We start from the raw sequence: 21,543 nt of genomic DNA, 5'->3' as shown, positions 1-21,543 counted from the left end.
CTCCTTGCGACACACAGTCCCTCAGAAGGCCCAAAACAGCAGCAGGCACTTCCAACAGGACTCTGGGGAGCTGGAGGTTGAAGTCTGTTGTCCCTGAGACTTCAGCAGGAGGCAAGCTCTTTTCCAAGCTCTTGGAGATCCTTCACAAGTTGAAAGTAAAGCACACAAAGTTCTTTCTCCTCTGTTTGGTAGTTAGGCAACCACTGCAGGCCAATCCCCTAAGCAGCCCTTCAGCTTAGGAATAGACTCTCCTCAGTTTCTTCAGGTTCCTCTCCTCAGCAGAGGTTTCTTCTTGTAGTCCAAAAGTGATCTAAATTCTTGGGATCAGGGTCCCAATATTTATACCCAAAAATCCTTTGTCCTCTAGGGCAGAGGGGCCTTTGCCTTGTTCAAACCGGTTCTGGTCAGTCCTGGAGCACTTTGTTTACCTGACTCCTTCTTTCTTTTCAGAGTGCAGGGCAGAGACATCAGACGCACCACAGGAGGTGGAGCCAGCATTGTGGAGGGAAGGCACAGGCCTATATAGGTCCCAGGTGCAACTCCTCCCACTCATCTAGATGCAAATCTCTCTATTCACCACTGGGACACCTCACCCTGTCTCCTGGAATTCCCCAGCCCGGTCACGCAAACTCCAGACAGGTAATACGCAGCCTAGCAGAGGCAGGTTTGAATGGTTAGACAAGAAAATACCTACTTTCTAAAAGGGGTATTTTCAAACACAGATTGTTAAAACCAACTTCACTAAAAGATGTATTTTATCATTGTGAGTTCAGGCATACTAAATTCGAATTTCTACCATGTTTCCTGAGTCAGTTAGGATTATAAAATGTAATAACCAAACTGCCCATTCTGGCCTATGGAGAACAGGTAGCCTTGCAATAGTGAAAAACGAAAATGGCTGTAATTCACTATTAGAACATGCCACACACACCAGGGCATGTCCTACCTTATCCTTACAATGCACCTTGCCCATGGGCCTACCATAGGGGTGTCTGATATGAGGAAAAGGGAAGGTTTAGGGACTGGCAAGTGGGTGCACTTGTCCAGTCAGCATGACAGTACCAGACTGCACGCAGGCTCTGCAATGGCAGACCTTAGACACACTTTTACAGGCTGCTCCTGTGGGTGGCACAACCAGTGCTGCAAGCCCACCAGCAGCATTTGAATTTACACGCCCTGGGCACACTCAGTGCACTGTGCTAGGGTCTGACAAGCAAACCAAACAGTCACTCATGGAGTCACCAATTAATACATTCATTTACAGTAGGGAGCACTTGCACTGTGGCACTGGACAGCAGAGGAACAGTTCCCAAAGCATCTAACATCAGCAAAAACACATGAGGCAACAGCAAAAAAATGGAAGGGAGACCCACGCCAATGGTGCCAGGTCTAACAGTCACCACAGCAATCTCCCTGACTCTGATGCACTTTGGGGACAAACCACAGCTCTTGGCACCAACCCTCTCTTCAACAGCCCAACTCTGCAGCTCCCACCCCAGCACAGTCCCAGGAGGAAAGATTTTCAGCATTATCAAATGCTTCACAGCTTCGTGACCTGAAAGGGCTCATCAATTCAGGAAACTCTGATACTGCCTCTAAATCTGATAAAGACTTGAGCATCTCCTTTCCGAACGCCACGTCGTTGGTGCTCCTTACAGTGCAGATGAAGGGAATGGGAGCTTCTAGAAGTCTCTCTCCATATTTGTAAAATTATAAAGATGGAGACCTCTTGGCGCTTTGACAGGAACGGAGTGGATGCTGCCCATGGCTTTCTTTATGTACCCAGTCGAGATCTCGTGCTTGAGACTATCAACGGGTTCCCCAATCGTGCTGGCGAGGATGATGCCTAACAGATAGCCGGTGAAGTATTCCAAGTTCTAATTATTTATTCTTGTGTACATACAGTTATCCTCCTATACATTTACTCTTGTGTATATACATTCATTGCATGCATTGCTTTTATGTGTTTATTATTGCCATTTTATATATGGAAACTATCTGCAATAAATATTCCCTTTTACTTTGCAAATGAGTGTTGAGCTTTGTTTATGTTGTATTTTGGAATTCTAAAGTGTGTAGAGTCCTATTTTGAAGAGTGTTCACATTCTGCCCTGGTATTTTGAAGTCTTGCTCAGGTGTTTTAAAGAAAGAAGCGAGACATTTTAACATCACAAACAGGATACGGAGTGAAAGGGGCAGAATGTTTGGCAGAAAAACGAAAATGGATAAAGCAGGTTCCCAGATACCAAAGGAAATACGAGGAGGGGAATTAGTTGCATATAATCAGCTTGTTAATGAGTGGTTGCATTGTGCTGGGTTGAGTGAGAAGATGTATTAGCTTGCTTATAAAAGGGTCAATTGAAAAAGGAAATTAGTTTTGTACATTGGGTCAAACAGGCTGGATCCTTTTTAAATGATTATAGGAAAATGCATGAAGAATGTATTTAGTTAAAAAAGGAGGGTGAAACGATGGAAATCCCATTAGTAGAAGCCGCGAATACTTCTGTAATGCTGTAGTGTCAGAATAAATTGTTGCAAGATAAGTTGGAAACTTATCAGCTTGTGGCTGAAAAAGCAGCAGTGCATGTGGCAAAATATAAGTGGAAAAAGCGGAGAGGAAGGGGTAACAAAGGAAAGGTGCAATTGGCGATTGCTAAGGCTGGTTTAAATTTGAATCCAGAGGAGTGGGATGGTAACATATGGGATTCATCAGAGTTTTCATCAGATTCTGGAGGAGAGTGTTCTCAGGATAATAGTCAGAATGAGACGGAGGGTCAGAAAACCATCCAAGCACAGCCAATATACAGGCGAAAGTTGCATCAGAATCCAAAGGGGTTGTGCTGGACTCCTTGGAGGATTTCACACAGTGGAAGATTAGTGATATCTTAGATTTCGACAGGTCGGGTGAAACATTGATTCCATTGATGGTGCGCTTGTTTGATTCAGGGGCACAGGGAGTGTATTCAGATCAAGGAGATGTGGCAACGTTTTGTATACTAAGCACTTAATCTGTTGAGCAAGATGAGTTTAGGAATTTTCAGGGAAATGTGTAGACAACTTTACTGTGGTTGACATGTGATGGATGTTCACACAAAAACCCAAACGAGTCAGATTGGCCCCCAACTGATAAGCTGTGATTTACACTAAGAGATGCAATGCAGTGAATGAAAGAGGATGTAATGAAGATTGCAATTCTTATAGGTGTCCCCATGATTTGATGAATGGATTGCTAAATATATCAGTGCAAAATAAGATACTTTGTTTAGCTCCCCAGCCTACAAACATGTTATAATGACGTTGTTGATTAATCAAACAGGCAATCCCTTGTCTCAGATGATTGAGGCAATACGTGAATTGGGTGAGGTGAGAAAGTGGAACAAAACTGAGAGGTCCTCCCAATATGAAACTTGTACTGATAATAATAGAGTGTCCAGGAGAGACATGTTTATGGCATTGTTGAAAGGAGGGGTGTCAAGGTAAGAAATTGAAGGCCATGATGCCAAGAGTATGTGGGAGATGTATCAGAGGTGAGGGCTGGATAATAAGGAAGGAAGTAGAAAGGTGAATAAGAAGGATAATAAACAGGTGAATCAGAAACAGGTGGTGTCAGAGGTAAAGGAGGAAAGAGCAGAGGAGGACCGACAGAAAGAGAGAGAGAGAGAGACCAGTGGGGGAAAAGAGAGAGAGCCCTGTCTGATGGGAGGGGAAGGTGTGAGTTATGAAAGACAGGAGCAGCAGTGGGAGCAGGGTTGAGGAGTTTCCTGAAGATTACGAGGGAGTTTATCAGGATTTGACATGGGCGGAAGTGCGAAGGGCGAATTTATATTAGGGAAGTGGCCAAATTCCGATGCAAGGGTGGTCTCACAAGGATAACAGATCCTATGTTAGGGTTGTGATTCATTGGAAGAATGACAACATCTAAAATGTGCGAGCCCTATTGGATATCGGAGCGGAGGCCTCTTTAATTCATGGAAACTCAAAAAAGTTCAAAGGACAGTATTTTACAATTAGAGGTTTGGGTGGAAAGGAAACAACAACAGTACAAACTACAGTCTTATAGGAACTGGGAGCCTCCCAAAAAGAGAATACACTGTCTTGATAGTGGCCATTCTTGAGTACATCATTGGAATTGACATCCTAAAAGGCATGTATTTAGAGGATGGATTTTATCAGTTTGCATTAAAAAGATCTCAGTTGTCACCACAAGAGTGGGTCATTTAAAGATTTCTCCAGTGTAGGTGCCCCAAGCTACTAACATAATTCAAATGAAGCAGTGCAGAATTCCGGGAGGGCATGAGGAGATCATTGAGACCATTTGAGACTTGATAGAGGCAGGGGTGGTGATTCCAATCACTACTGTCTAGAATAACCCTGTTTGGCCCATGTGCAAAAGTAATAATAGTTGGCGCATGACAGTTGATTATCGCAAATTGAATACACATACTTCTCCCCTGACTGCTGCTGTCCCAGATATGATTACTTTAATTGAAAAAATATAGAATCACACTGGGACATGGTATGCGACTATTGACATTGCCAATGCTTTTTTTACTATACCAATAGCCCCGAGAACCAAGAACAATTTGCTTTCTCCTGGAATGGTAGGCAATTTACATTTCAAAGATTCCCTTAGGGGTCTTTGCATAGTCCTACCATCTGTCACTGGCTAGTGGCAAAATACTTGGATGAGGTACACTGGTATTCCCTGGGTGCAGCTTTGCCGTTACATTGATGATCTGATTATAGAGGGAGAGTCACAAGAACAAGTACAGATCCAACTAGACAGGATTGTAGCACACTTGCAGAGTAAAGGGTGGGAGATAAATCCTGCAAAGGTACAGGGACCCTCTCAAAATTAAAAAATATTTGGGTATCTAATGGTATTAGGCATATAGAGAAGTGGTGCCGCAATTGAGACAGAAGTTTAAAGAATTTGCTGTGCCGTGAAATAGGAAGGAAGCTCAGAGGTTCATTGGAGACGGCATATCCCTCACTTAAGTCAGATTTTGGCCCCTTTGTACAAGGTTACACGAAAGAAACCTGAGTTTGGGTGGGGAGAGCAGTAACAGAATGCATTTGAATAGGCAAAGGAGGCTATACAGTGTGCCTTGGATTCATGTCCAGTACGAGAAGGGGATGTTGGGCTGAATGTGACAGCCCAGGGGCAGTTTGCCAATTGGAGTTTGTGGCAGAAACAAGAAAAGAAGAGGGTATCTTTAGGACTTTGGGCAAAGAAGTTACCAGATGCTGGAGAGTGGTACACTCCATTTGAAAAGCAGTTGCTTACATGGTATTGGGCCCCTGGGGACACTGAACAGTTGACCCTGAGGAACAATGGGATATTGAGACCTAAGATTCTTATAATGCAATGGGTGATGAGTTCCCTCAAGACTCATAGAATAGGGCATGCAAAGGAAGCCAGCATAATCAAATGGAAGTGGTACATACAAGACAGGGCATGAGTAGGCCCCAAAGGTACTGCAGTGTTGAGTAGGTAGTGCAGGCCCCAGTGAAAGCTAAAGAGGTGTTATGGGATGTGCCTGAGATACAGGAGTCCCCTGGGAAGCAGGATGAGCCATTTGCTGCATTGTCTTCAGAAGGCAAGCAAGATGTATGCTTTACTGATGTCTCAGCCAGGTATGTGGGGGCTAAGAGGCACCAGAAAGTAGTGTTGTACAATCCTGTGACCAAGAAATTGTTAACTACTACCGGAGAGGGAGAGAGTAGCCAGTTTGAAGAACTATATGCTGTGTATCAAGCTTTGATACAAGAATTACCTGGAAGTGTCTTATATACAAAGAATTGTAATCTACTGCGAATGGGTTAGCTACCTGGCTTCCTGCATGGAATGCCCATAACTTTATGATACATTCAAAAGAGGTGTGGGGTAAGGAGTTGTGGTAAGAGATCTGGGAAATGTTAATGCCGAGCACAGTTACTGTATATCACGTAGATGCCTACTGCCCAAAAGAGTCGTTAGAACGGTGATGTAATTCCTTTGCAGATGAAAAAGCCAACATTTTGAAGGCCGAGGTGACAACACAGGATTCTGATTTGGTGGGAATGGCTAAGTGGGCACACCAAAAATGTGGATACCTGGGAGAGAAAGCCACTAACAGGTGGACAGAGAATAGAGGGATGCATATTCCAGTAGAGTTGATCAAAACTGTGATTATGCAATGTCTTATTTGTCAGCATACACAGCACAGATCAGTCCCACAGGTAGTGAAAGGTCAGCTAGGTAGGGGTAATCTGCCAGGGCAGATTTGGCAGATCAACTACATCGGGCCAATGCCAATTAGTCGGGTTGTCAGTATGCATGTACAGTATTGAGTCTGGCTACGTGATAGCCTTTCCGTGTAAACGGGCCACTCAGCAGAATACTTTGAAAACACTGAATCTACTTATTTTGTATTATGATGTTCCATTGCAGATCCAAAGTGACAACGCTTCTCATTTCAAAGGCAAATTTGTGCAGGATTAATGTGCACAGCACAAAATAGACTGGACTTATCATATCCCTTACTACCCACAAACTGCGTGACTGATTGAGAGAATGAATGGATTGTTTTAAGCTCAGCTGAAAAAATTGTCAGATGGGTCATTAAAAGGTTGGAGAGATAATTTGCATGATGCATTGTTACTTTTGAACAACAGGCCTTTGACAAATACAGAAACTCTGTTAATGCGAATGTTGACACCAGAGTTGCAGATTCAGTCTCACTTGTACTAGGAGACAACTCTAGGAGCCATACCTCCATATCGGGCCACCCCTAGAGGCTGCAGGTCTTGATTTACATGCTTTAGACTGAAACAGACTAAAGCATGAAATCCAGAGATATAGCTTTAGTTAATACTGGGGTTGGAATACAGATTCCTTCGTAGTATTTTGGATTGATTGCCCTTCGATCCGGGCGTGCCTTAAAAGGCATCCACATTTTAGGATGGGTATTAGACTCTGATTACCAAGGAGAGAGAAAAGTTATAGTGTTGAACTGTTGAAACACTGATTTTGTAGTGCAACCCAGAAATCAAGATAGTTTTGATTATCATCATGCCAGTTTATGGAGGAATTATTAGGAAGGGGACAGCCCCAGCCCTTCTTACTGTATGAGGGATGGGAGGGCTTGGCTCCACTGATAAGAATCCCGGAGCAAAAATATGGATTCAATCCTTCAATAACCCTCATGAACCCACTGAAATCATAGCTACAGGAAAAAACAACATCATAGTTATAATGAGACCTGGAGCAGAGAAATGGGAACATGTGCCTGCTGATAAATGTTATTTGCGAGAGTGATCATACTGGTTTGTTTTCTGCTCTTCTAGATCACAGCATGACATATTTATGGCCTGATTGCCCTGTTTGGAGTGTATTTGGGCATGTACGGAGGGGACTGGGTGGGTCCAGGGTTGCCCACAGCCAAGTTGCATAGCTGCATTTATGAAATGATAACGTTATTACAGCAGCTGGAGAACATGTGGACCTATTTGGCGCAAAATATGCTCAACATATCCCATTTCTGTATGCAGAACATTAAGAGCACCCTCGATGTTATATCCACCTATTTAGTTGCAATACCTACTCCTGTTGATGTTCTGTTACACATCTTTAATACTACCAATGCTGATGAGGATGTGGGAGAGAGCGATGTCAAAACCCACCTCTTTTTATACGAGTATTGTAGGTTTTGCCCTGAGATAACAGGAAATCTGTGGGAAAATATGACTCATATCATAACATACAATTTCTCTGTTTGAGATGTTTGTTATAATCTTACATGGGATCCTGCTAAAATAGGCAAGTGCCAACAGCTAAAGGTTGATGGTTCTATGAATAATATCTTTAGAGAGCAATGAACATTATGTCAATTATGGAGCAATAGTATGTGTACTACTGTAAATAACAATATGTCTTGCAAGCATGTAGTGTCTATTGCTAGTCATTTTAGGTACGTTAAATTACCCAAGGGATGGCTCTTTTCATGTGGCAATACGCCATGCACCTACATTCCAGTGATCCTGATGGGTGGACCATGTGCCTTAACAAAATTAGGACTTAATGTTGTTTCCTTTGCATTCAACTTTAGATTCTCACTATGCTAGAGGCGCATTTCAATTGTCTGAAGACTGTGATTCTGAAATTACCTTTTTGTCTAAAACCAAATATATTAGTCAATCTACGTCCATAGTAGGCGTTCCTGGGTTAACTGTGTATAATACTAGGATAATAAACAACCTTGCATGTTTAATGGTGAAAAATATAAATGAAACTTCTACAGCTTTAGCTAAATTGCTATTGGATGTCCAGGGAACAAGAAAAGCCGCTTTACAAAATAGGCCTGTTATCGACTATTTAATTTAAAAACATAGCCATGGCTGTAAAGATTTTGAAGGATTGTGCTGTTTCCATTTGTCTGACCATTCCACGTCCATCAATTCGCATCTTAATGCATTGCATGAATTTGTTAAGGGAGTGAAGCAAGATGTGGACAAGGTGGTGGGATTGGCTATTTGGGTGTTTGCCTGACTTAGGGCAACTTCTCTATATTTTAAGTGTCATTTTCATTACAATTTGTATTTTGGTATCTATTTGTTGCAGTATGCAAGTATGCCTAACTTTATATCCTTGTTTCATCCTAGTGCTATAACCTTTATACCTAAGAGTTATCCTAATTATTAGTTAATGATCAAAGGGTGGAGTGTAATGCGGTAGGCAGTTATACATTGTGATATTGTGTATTGACCATTGACTCCATTTTGCTTTAACCACATTTTGTGAACATGGTTTCATCTTGTGTCTGTCTGACCATGCCTTTCAGATGTGAACGCAGGAAGGCCCAGGTTAATTGTGTGCACAAGTTGTTTATGTTTTTTACTTCACCGAGCAAGCGAGATAAGATGCTTGAACATACAGTGTGGGATGCGTACAGTGTCCAAGGATGAGAATGTGAAGAATTTTGCCTGAGAACTCTCATCAAAGCCTGGCCAGCTCCGTTGAGTGACCTCAACGCAGAGAGTGGAGCCAGCACCTACAGTGCAGATGCAGGGAAAAGGAGCTTCTAGAAGTCTCTCTACGTGTTAGTAAAAGGTATAAAGACAGAGACCTCTTCTGTAATTTCGGTATTTCAGACAGTTGGCAATGCTTTAATTTTGGACTTTAGACCAGGCTTCAAGTTTACTTGGTTATTTTTGTTGCTTTCTTCACAGTGGTTCCAAATTATGCACTTCAGATTGCTGACTTTCCTAGTTCACTGTTATGTGCACCAGAAATAAAATGACTTTACACATATATTATCATGTGATGCCCTAAAAATGTTGTGTCATTGATCACTTATGAAACAAGTCAATTAAAAATATATTTTTAAACAATTGTACATAGGCACATGTATGAAACCTTTTGTTTTCAGGAACAAGAGTTGATGATGCACCTTTGATTTACAAACAGGCCAACAAAGTCAAACTTGAACAAGGTCTCTGGGTGTTGCGGGTCAATATCACACATACATCTTGGGTATACCGCTTTATGTTGTGCACATAGGATTACAGGGGCACTGCCCAGTTTAACACAAAGCCCGTTCAGGCGAAGCTGGGCCATATTGTGAGATACCCCACTGGTCCCTTAATGTATTGCTAACTTCATGTGTGAGTTGTTGCGCAAGGCTGCTGGTGTGTCAGTGCTGTATAGAGTGTAGGAGAGAGCAGACGGTACACTCCTATGTTTGGCAATGCATATTTGTGTCATGTTGGGTCACTTCTCTTAGGGTCTTATTGTTGTACTTATACTAGGTCTTTAATGTGCTTATATCTTCCGTAATAGTACATGCACCTTTCAACATGGAGTGTTGATTCTTAAGTGTTCTAGTGTTCTTGTGCACTGGGACTTGTGGGTTCTCTCTGGAGTCAGTTATCTGCTGGCTGGAGAGGGAGCACCATCTGTCATTGATGTCTTAAATAAATGTCCATTTTAATTTTATGGCATGAGGACATTTACTTTTCAAGATTTCAAGATTGGCGATGATTGGTTCCAGCCACTGAGACATCGTACAGTATTAAAATGCTGATGTTTACATAGGTGTATAGACGAGTTAAAACCAATGTGTACTATAAAATTTATTTTAATAGGTTATTAAATATATGTTTTTAAATCTATGTAATTGTGTGTTATTCTGATTGTTGCACTTAGTTTTTTTTAATTAAAACTGCACTAGATAGGCATATATAACTAAAGATTGAATACGTTCTGACTATATTGCCTAGGGATATACACTTCACTTGAATAGTGCCCTGCCCTAGGAATTGCCACATTTATTGGACAAGGGGCCTCTGTTACCTTTCGCTAAAAGAAGCTGCATTAATTATCAGCAAGGTGTCATCTTGGGGCTATACAGGATGAAATGATCCATGACCAGTTGATAGTGCAATCTAAAAATAAAAAAATGTAGGAAAGGTAGTGGGCGTCGAAGAACCCATCACTTAATGATGCTGTTGAATTAGCAAAGGTAGTGGCGCAATCAGATGAGTGCATGAAGGAACTGACAAAAAAAGAATGCAGTACCAGTGTGTCATGCGTTGAGCAAGAAGACGCTGAAATACTCAGTACAAGTAAAGATTATGTAAAGAATGCGAAGAATGGAATGTATAACAAGAAAAATGCAGGAAATGTAACTACATTTGTGAAATCTGCAAAAAAAACAGAAAGGGTATGTACTAGGTGTGAGACCAGCTTCCACATCTCCGATTATAAGAATTATTCCGCAGTCAGTAAAGACAGTGCTGGTGCATAGGACATTTTGCATGCATGTGCAAAATGAACATTAAGTTCAAAGAAGCGTCAGTGCAAGAAAGTAGGGAGGAGGATGAGGGGGAGGTGGACATTTTGGGTATTGAGTAAATGTAAATGTTTTGTACTTGTATAACGCACAGCTACCCGCAGGGGGTCTCCCGGCACTTGTACGAATACCACAAGGGAACCCTTCCTGGTTTTCCTTGTGAAGCATCCACTCTTGGGCACCCCCATGGTGAAACCAGGCATCCCTCGCGCTGTGGGGGCTGTTGTGGAGACTAAGCAAGCTATTGCCCAGAGTTGCAGCGTGGGACCCATGATTAGAATAGGCATTGAGGCGAGAATATCCGGTCAGAGGAATTTATGAGCCCGAGACCCGCTGAGGCGGGGATCAAACCCTGGTCCCTGGCCAGAGCTCTGCATCAAGGTCTGCCTGCTCTAACCATTGAGCCACACTTCTCCACAAGAAGTGTTGCAGTGTCACAGGGAGGAGATCCAGGCCTACGGCTCCATTTGTAATTAAAGGTTAGACTGTCCACTTTATGGTAGATTCAGGTTCACTTTATACCATTATTCTCAAAAATATGTGCCAGTCTCTTTGGCCAAAGTGCACCTATTGCCCAAGGATATAAATCCTGGGGGTATCAAAGTGAATAAATTGAAATAATAGGTTGCATGCTCAATAATATAGGTTTCCAAGAAAGGTGTGTGAAGGGACAGGTGAATGTGGCAGAGAGCAGACCACCAATTTTAGGATGGGAACATCAGTATGACCTACATTTAATCATCAATCCCTGAGAACCTAGTCAAACCATGATTGTTGATGACATTACAGAGGATGTAATCATGGGGGGTCAAGCAGTATTTTTGCAGAGGAGATTGGAGAACTTAAGAAATATGTCCATAAAATTGTGGTAAGACCAGGAGCAATACCGGTACAAGATAAGGTGCGGAAAGTTCCCATCATCGCTAGGCAGGAGGACAATCATATGCTGGAGTAGATGGTTATGCAAAGGGTAATTGAACCAGTGGAAACCTTGAGTTGGATTTCTCTGGTTTCCATCACAGGCAAATTCGATGGCATTTTCTTGTTCTGTGTGGACTTGTGCAGCCTAAATCAAAACATTGTGGTGGATAACTACCCACTCCCGAATATCAATGAGAGGGTGTTGTCATTGAAGGGTGGTACGTTCTTCATAAAACTTGACTTAAGGAGTGCCTAGCATCAAATAAAGTTGCACCGGGAGTCCAAACACCTCACGGCATTCATCACGACTGAGGGTGTGTTTCAATTTACCAGAATACCCTGTATTTCAGAGGATGATTGAGCAGGTCTTGAAAGGTATAGAAGGAGTGGTCTATTTTCAGGACGACATCTTGGTATTTGGTGGAATAGCAGAGAGCCACAACACTGTACTTAAAAAGGTGTTAGATAAAATTTCCAAAGCTGGATTGACACTGAAAAGAGAAAAATGCAAATTTTGTGTTGAGGAGGTGGTAGAGTACTTAGACTAAACATTGTCCGAATCTGGTGTAAGACCAAAGAGGGTGTTACACTAAATTCGGACAACCGGAAGCCATCAGGAAAGCACAGGTTCCAGTGGACAAAGACCAATTGAGGTCCTTCCTTGGTCTTGTTGAGTACTATGCAAAATTTGTCAAGAATTCTGAAGAAAAAAATGGGCATACAAAGAAGTTGTTCAGTAAGGGTTGTAGGTATGTTTGGTTGGATGAACAACAAAGTGCATTTGAGAGTATAAAGAAAGAGATTTATTCTGCAGGTGTTTTGACATCATTTGATACTAAACTTGTGTCTGGATGCTGGGGCTGTGGGGATAGGTGTGGTGCTTTCAGAGGTGCATAATGAGGGTGAAAGGGTAGTGGCTTTTGTGTCCCGTTCTTTAACTGATTTAGAGAGGAATTATTCGGCTATAGAGCGGGAGGCATTAGCTGCTGTATGGGCAACAGAATGCTTCAGAATGTTTCTGTGGGGGGTTCTCCATGATTTTATGCACTGACCGCAAACCTTTGCTGAAGATTTTAATGCCTGGTGGTGTTGGGAAAGGGTCTGTGAGGTTGGCCTGGCTAGCGGCACACCTACAGAAATGTCAATATAAATTGGAACATATTCCAGGGTGGAGGAATGTACAAGCTGATAGGTTGTCTAGGTTACCCCTACCATGTCAGGATTGGACAAAGCAAGAGTTGAAGCCTTTGAAAAGGAGGGTGCAGTGGAAAGTGTGCATGATTGGAAGAAGTGGAGTCAGGGAGCCATTGGGAAAGAGCGGTGGTTGGAGAGCATAAGGGTGGATGGTGTTTTGCAACAAGTGTTGGATATGATTCTGAAGGGTGGAAGGTAAGAGAGTACTGTACCAGTGACTGTAAGACCATATGTGAAGATTATAGATGAATTGTCATTCTGTGAGGGTATTCTTATTTCTAGGGGAGATAAGTTTGTTCCTCCACAAGTCATAAGATTTAAACTCTAAGTTAGCATATGAGGGCCACTTGCAGCAACCCTTGACAAGGAAGAGACTACGTGAAACTTTTTGGTTGTCAGCGATGGATCAAGAGATTGTGGAATGGGTGGAAAGGTGTGTTATTTGTAAGAATGGTTAGAAGAGATGAAAGGTTTGTGAAAAATCAGTAATGGGAGAGATAGTGGATCCAGGACAGCCATGGGACACAGGGTGTTTGGATTTCATTGGGCCTTTAGGGGGAGTTTCAGCGGAGTTCAAGTTTGCGTTAGTGGTGGTAGATGTACATTCCAAGTGGTTTGGGGTAAAATGTATGCATGAAATTACAAGAATACCATCTAAGTGTTAGTGAATTTCTTTAGGGTAGATGGGTACCCAGCAAAACTGATTACTGAGAATGTTGTATAGTTGACATCAGAGGAAATTACAAGTTTTTTTAGTTTTTGTGGAATTTTACATTCACACACTTCCCTTTATAACCCTCAAGCCAATGGAATTGTTGAGAGGGCTAACCGTATGGTTATGGGCATGATCCATATGGCCGTTGAGAGTAGGAGTGATATCAGGAGTATGATGGGTGATTTGGTGTGGGCATATCATACAACAGAAAATGGTGTCACGAAACAAATTCCATTAAGTGTGATGAGGGGTTGGAAAGCAAACACCAAGATGTAACTGGCATGGATGAGCATGTTAATGAGTAAACAAGAGGATGATGAGGAGAGTGCATGGTCCAGAGGAAGTAGGAGTGGAAGGATAAAGGCGGGTGATTTGGTAAACGTGCAATCAGGACAGATTGAATGTGGTTTGACGAAATTTCATGGACCATTCAGAGTGAGAGAAGTGCATGATTTATTTGTGATCTTAGAGAACGGGGAGCATTGGAACATGCAGAGAGTGCCCTTGTATGGGAGAGGGTCACATTATGGGACATAGATAAAAGGTAGTAACAACAAAGAAGCATGTTGCTGAGCGATGATAAGGTGTTGGAAATGAGAAGTCAGAATGTTTGTGACCAAGAAGGGGGTAATGAAGACAGTGTAGGTGGGTTGTAGGTGGATAGCGCACAGAGAGTGCCTAGACTCAGATTACCTCCAAGGTACTTGGAAGACTATGTATGTAAAAAAATGTAAACCGATTTATTTGTATCTAGTATACCTTTATGCAGGCTGTTCTTAGTGTTTTCATTTTCATAAAGGGCAGACGATGTATTGTGCATGTACCAGGTCTTTAATGTGCTTATATCTTTAGTAAATAGTACATGTACCTTTAAACCTGTTGGTTCTTAAGTGTTCTAGTGTTTTTGTGCACAGTGACTTAGGTGGATTCTCTCAGGAGTCAGTTGTCTGCTGGCTGGAGAGGGAGCACAATCTGTAGCCGTTGATGTCTTAAATAAAAATCTATTTTAACCTTATGGCATGAGGACATTTACTTTTCAAGACTGGCCATCATCATTGTTAAGCAAGTCAAGTCGGATACTGTCCTAGCCTTCCATGTAAGGGCCTCTTGCTCCCCTAAGTCATTCTGCATGAAGGGTATTACTGTTAGCCTCAGCCCTTTTTAGATGATCAGATTACCATGTACAAATGTACAGGCCAGTGGGAAATTTCCAGTATATGGTAACGTGTCTTTTAGCCAGTACAAATGCCAAATCAACAAACAGTCGTGTAATTTTCTGACACCTACACCTGGGTATTGTGCCAAGTAGGAAGGTCTCAAGGTTACACAAATTGCTTCTGTTCACGAACATAGCGGCTTCGGTTGCAAACCTTCGCCAGTATGTGCGCATGCTGGCATATGTCTGAAATCTGCTCACTCAGATGTGCATCTCAGGCCTCAGTGTGGTGTCCTGGGCTACAGTCTGTGTATTCTCAAGGTGAACAACCTTTACAACGCAACTTTTACACCGCACTACCATTACAACGAAACTATTACAACGCGAAATCTGTTACAACGCATGCCATTACAACGCATGCTATTACAACGAAATGCACTAGATGGCGTGCTAACATTAGAAATAGTGTAGTTTTACTATCCAAACACCTTCCCTACTGCAACGTGGACTGGAGTTAGAATAGTAAATTATACATTTCTAATGTCAGCACTCCATCTAGTGTACGTCGTTGTAAAAGCATGCGTTGTAAAGGCTGGCGTTGTAACAGATCTTGCGGTGTAAAAAATGCGTTGTAACGGCATGCGGTGTAAAAGCATGCGTTGTAACGTCATACATCCATTCTCAAAGTTGTTAGGTATGTTTGATGCAGAATGTTGTGCTGGAGCAGTTTGAACTTTGGGTTCCCAGAGACAGTGGTAAAGAACTCGAGCAAACTTGCCCAGCCTCTGTTATCTAATTCTTTTTTTAAGCCCCTATTGGTTTTCATTCTTAGTGATTTCAGAGTTGTCTTGGTAATTTCGTATAAAGCCCTAGATATTAGTGTCCCGCCCAAAAGTGTGGAATGTGCCAAGTGATAGGTACCACTGAGGTTCCCTTGTTCCCAGATGTACTTAACTGCATGAATAATTGTATCATGCACTCGATGTTGTCCAGAGGGGATCGGATATATTTAACAAAGGTTCTCAAAGATGAGGAGCTTAGCGAGGAAATTGCCCTGATGACGTTTTTGTATTTATACCTGCTGCTATTTCCCTAAATTTAGTGTAGCACCACACTGGTAATCCTGGGATTGAGAGGGTTTTCCAGCAGTATCTATTAGTCACATATGTTTGAAGGATTTCCTGTTTTGTCCGACTAGTGCTTTTGGCATGGTTGTGTTTGGGATTGTGAGTTGCAGATAGTTAACCTCTACCAAACCTGTTACCAACCCACCCGGTTGTCACAGCAGCTTTGCTGATAAATAATAATGTTCATAATCTGGCACACTCAGGCTTCCTGTCACAAATGAATGAATAAATAACATTACTTATAAGGAATAAACTGTCGCTCGGGGTAAACTTGTTGTAAGGAACTGATACTATTAATCAAAGTGGATGTATGACATTACAACGCGTGTCATTACAACGCGTGCAGTTACATCGCATGCGTTACAACGTATGCGATGTTGCAACGCTATGCCATTAAAACGCAAGTCTTTACATCGACTTGCACTAGATGGCGTGCTAACATTAGAAAAGTGTAATTTACTATTCCATCTCCAGTCCACGTAACAGTAGGGAAGGTGTTGGGATAGTAAACTACACTATTTGTAATGTTAGCACGCCATCTAGCACAAGTCGATGTAAAGACTTGCGTTGTAATGGCATTGCGTTGTAACATCGCATGCGTTGTAACACATGCGATGTAAAAGCTGCGTGTGGTAAAAACCGCGTTGTAATGGCTGTTCCCCATCAAAGTACACAGATAAACAGAATAAATGGGTTTTAAGTGATACCTAAAACCATCATAGTCCTGTATATTGCACATATGAAGGGGAAGAGCATTCCATAAATATGGAGCAGTGACTGAGAAAGAGCACCCCCACATCTGGATCTTAGAAAAAGGGATACTGTCAAGAAAGATAGTGACTGAGCAAATAGGTCGTTCAGGAATATATGTGGGCAATGAGGTTTATGGAAATTAAGGTGCTACCCCATAGAACTCTATGACAGAGACAGAAACTAATGTTGAATATTTACAAGGAGTTAACACCACCAGAATGTCACTTTTTCCAACGTTCTGGTGAAGTTAACTCCTTGCCTTATTTACAAGGTGTCGTTAAGCCACTGAACGCCCCCTTGTAAATAATGCCCCTGTCCACGCAGCACTTAGCGTAAAAGGGCATGCAAAGGGTGTTGCAGTGGGCGTTCCGCTGAAACACCCACTGCTTTTTGATGCTGCCCCATATTTAAAAGGTATGAGGCATCACCAAAAATACCGCCAGGGAATACTTGGTCTTAAGCAGGCGAGACGAGGAGAGATGGTTTATTTCTCCTGGTATTTTGCTCTGTCCACGTGTGTTACATTCTGCTGGACACATAGATAAAGCCAATCACCTGTAAAGATTGTTTATGTGCAGGAAGGAGTCCCTTCCTGCACATCAACATTTGCCCCTGCAGTGCAGGCACCCTTGAAAAATGGCGCTAGGGTGCCTGCGCTGGCTCTAGGCAGCTTTTTTAGCACCAGCGCTATGAGTAACGCAGGGGTGTGCCGCATTCTTGTGAATACGGCTCATCCCTGCGTTTTGAAACTGTCGGAGCATGGCATTACCAATTTTGGTGTAACCCCACACTCTGCAAGTTTCTTGTAAATATGCCCCTAAATTTGTCTGGAAACTGGCAGCAATTCACTTTTCAGAGAGTCTCTGATACCCTATCAAATATTTTGAAGTATAAACAAGTCGCACAGCATTCTTCCGCATCCGTTGTACGGCATAAATGAATGTTGCTGGGAGGCCAAGGTAACCGGCATTGGAATAGCCTACTCTGGCAATAACAAAAACTTTGAGGTCTCCAGGAATAAACAGGAGGATCTTCTTTAGAATCCTCATTTGATAGAAACAGGAAACCGCTGCTCTGATTTGAGAGACCGTTATCCTTTTTTAGCCCAAAAAAACTATGCTTTTTACTTTCTCCACAGGATTTAGGACATACCACATACAGTTGGCCAAAGAGTTGGAGACCAAGAAGATTTATCCCCCAACGAAAAATATTTGTCTTTAGATGGCTACCACTGAGCTCACGAAAAACACTCAACCAGGTGCTAATTATCACCCTCCTGGACTATGGAAATGCTTTGTTTCTTGCCTCCAATGAATCCCTTTTGTCTAAACTACAAGTGGTCCAAAACACAGCTGCACATATGGTTAATAACCTACTACCAAGAACCTCCTCAACCCCTATACTTAGAGATCCACACTGGCTCCCCAGCAACAAGAGATCACTATTCAAATTGCTCTGCCTGACAAACAAATTTCTATCAAGGTCTGGGGCAAAATATCTCTGCAATAAGCTTACCTCCTATACCCCAAGTGGAAACCTCCGATCTAGCCACCAATCTCTATTATGTTCCTGACTTATTCGCACTGCCAAATATGGAGGCCTTCTCCTATCTTGCTCCGATCCACTGGAATAAACTTCCTCATTCCATTCGACATGCCCAACCTTAGCTGAATTCAAGAAATGCCTGAAAACCTGGCTGTTCTAATCACCTCTTTTCCCTCACCGACCTGCCCAGCAGCACTGAGAAGTCACTCCAGGGATGAGCCGTGCACTATATCAAGAATCAAATAACATAACATAATCTAACAGTGGAAGAGCCTAACTAGCCTAGTTTTGACTACACCACTCATTTATACTTTGGCTGTATTGTGAGCTGAGAACAATGGCTGCCAGTGGCCAACACCTGCTATGGCCAAGTGGCATTCTGTGAGGATCACACACTCAGACTGCATATGTGCTTTATATTCAATCGCCCATTGTAATAGAGTCAGAGGGCCTCTTAGTTGGTAGGGGAGGTCTTCGGATTCAACCCGTATGGTAACTTGTCATTTCTGCCACTAATATTCCTCACTTGATGGACCCTGTGGAGGGTGTGGAAAATGTACTATTATAATACAACACAGTGAAATCATATATACCTAAATTGAGACTACCAAACTAAACTGTATTGGGAGAGTATAGGCTGAATCACGAGGAAGTACAGCAGCCTCATGTAAGTTTTCTTTCCATAATGGTCTACAATAAAAGCAAGTTAAAACAAAGGCAAACAAATCAGAATTAATAGTTTCAGCGTATACTGCAGCTACCAAAGTCATCTGGTGATTCTATGCATTGTCCAGTTTTAACCACAGGTGATGAAATGAGCCAAGGATGCTCCTAATAATATGTAAACTGCCTAAGGGTATTCTTGTTTCTTGGCATGGACCATGCTGGACAATGACTGAAGTGCTAAGAAGTCTTTGTCTCAGACAGTGACTGAAGTGGACTCTTCTTGCATACCACATGAATAAAGTTATTAATTAGCTAAGGAACATTAGAATAGTCAAGGAAATGAGAGGGAGCTGGGAGGTGTGCATAACTGGTTCTATCAATTTATTTGACTGCATTGTTTGTGAAATAACATTTTGGAGCACAATAATAAAATATTTTGAAATAAAAAAAGATAGTATTTGATAGAAGTGGAACCTGTTCTCAAAGCCCCATGTCAATAGTTGATCAACTACATAAGTGCATGAGTACTGAAAATGATCACTTCACTTGCAGAGGGATTGAGCATAAACCACGAGGGAAGGTGGCTCCCATACAGTATCTTGAGGTTTTGGGAGAATAACAAGCTGAAAAGAAAGTTCCAGCTTTGGATTCCAGGCTCCATACAACCTTCTGTTCTAATCGCACTTTATTGACCTGCATATCTGATCTAGGTTGGGTAGACACCATGTAGTATATCTGTTTTCCTAAAGCTGTCTAGGCACTTGGGAATTCATTTCCAGCAGGCACTAGTTTTACAAGCCACTCCCTGAAGGGCTGGCCATACTCACACCCCACAGCCATCCAACACAGGCGTCAAGAATAAACCGATCTGTTAATAAAAGGGACCGTGTGCATGTGCTTGTGGCCAGTTAACCAAGCATACTCCCTCCATCCTCACTGCTGCGACACAACCAGACTTAGAGGGCCCGGCTCGTGCACTCTCGCGCCACCATGAACACGTACAGCCACCACCAGAGCTACTCCACTTCTGGCTCCTCCAGCAGGGTGTCCTCCATCTACTTGGGGGGCAGCTACCGGCCCTCGAGCATCTACGGAGGCAGCGGAGGTAGGACAATCTCCGTGTCCACAGCTAGGTTTGTGTCCTCTGAGGTGGGAGGCGGTATGGGTAGTGGTGCCGGCTATGGCTTTGGTGGCTCTAGCTTTGGCATTAGCCACGGTGTGGGAAATGGTCTGCTGTCCGGTGACGAGAAGGCCACCATGCAAATCCTGAATGACCTCCTGGCCTCCTACCTGGACAAGGTCCGCTCCCTGGAGCTGGCCAGCACCAAGCTGGAACACCAGATCTGCGTGTGGTACGAGAAGCAAGGCCCTGGGCCCTCCCGCGACTACAGCCACTACTACAAGACCATCGAAGACCTGCAAAACAAGACCCACACTGCCACCACGGACAATGCCAAGACCCTGCTGCAGATCGACAATGCCAAGCTGGCAGCTGATGACTTCAGGAGCAAGTACGAGAGTGAGCTGGCCCTTCGCAACAGTGTGGAGGCCGACATCAATGGCTTACGCCGGGTCCTGGAAGAGTTGACTCTTGCCAGGTCAGACCTGGAAATCCAAATCGAAAGCCTGAAGGAGGAACTGGCCTATCTCAAGAAGACGAATGATGGAGAAAGCGCACTCATGCGGTCAAAAAGGGTAATCCGGTGAATCTGATTCGTGGGTGCAGTCGAGTAGATCCCCCTGAGTAGGGATAAAATCAGGTAAAGTCACGTTCTAGCTGAGAGCGTGTGACTCGAATTGCACTCCAATAAAGAAATTGATTCTGCGAGGGTAAAGGTTGAGAATTTATTCTTGTAGATCGTTCAAGTGAACATTTCTTCGGTTCAATACATTAGAAGAACCATGAGGAAGAGATGAACGTCCTGCGTGGCCAAGTCGGTGGGCAGGTCAACGTGGAAATGGATGCGGCACCAGGTGCTGACCTGGGCAAGATCCTGTCTGACATGAGAGCCCAATACGAAGATCTGGCAGAAAAGAACCACAGAGATGCCGAGGCCTGGTTCTTCAGCAAGACGGAGGAACTTAATTGTAAAGTTGCCACCCACAGTCAACAGATACAGTCCAGCAAGAGCGAGATCACACCCTCCAGCGGTTGGAGATAGAGCTACAGACCCAGCTAAGCATGAAATCGGCCCTGGAAGGCACCCTTGCGGAGACCGAGGGCAGGTACTGCATGGAACTGAACCAGATCCAGGCCATGGTTTCCAACGTTGAAGCGCAGCTAGCCGAGCTCAGAAACAACATGGAAAGGCAAAGCCAAGAGTACAAGATCCTCATGGATGTGAGACGCACCTGGAAATGGAGATCGCCACCTACTGCCGCCTGTTGGAGGGAGAGGATGCCCAGTGAGTGCTCTCGTCCAGGGCTACCAAAGATGTGCTCCAAACCACCCGACAAGTCAGCACAATCATTGAAGAGACCATGGATGGGAAGGTTGTCGCATCCCACAAGAAAGTCCACAAATCTGCCTTCTGAGGAAAACATGAAGAGATCTTGAAGGACCCAAGCTGGAAAACCCTGGGCACATCACTGGATGAAGACCACAGTTGTCCTTTACAGAGCCATCCCAAACCT

The 21,543-nt window shown here is 43.2% G+C and overlaps 1 pseudogene; it reads left to right on the top strand.

Moving 5' to 3' along the window:
- Positions 1 to 19,899: 19,899 nt before the first annotated feature.
- LOC146805316 (keratin, type I cytoskeletal 19 pseudogene) lies at positions 19,900 to 21,318 on the top strand (annotated as a pseudogene).
- The last annotated feature ends 225 nt before the right edge of the window (positions 21,319 to 21,543 follow it).

The sequence above is a fragment of the Triturus cristatus genome, chromosome 8 (genome assembly GCF_964204655.1).
Source record: "Triturus cristatus chromosome 8, aTriCri1.1, whole genome shotgun sequence".
In the NCBI taxonomy this organism is placed as follows: Eukaryota; Metazoa; Chordata; class Amphibia; order Caudata; family Salamandridae; genus Triturus; species Triturus cristatus.
Note: the sequence above shows the minus strand (reverse complement) of the source record. Positions and strands in the feature narration are given on the sequence as shown.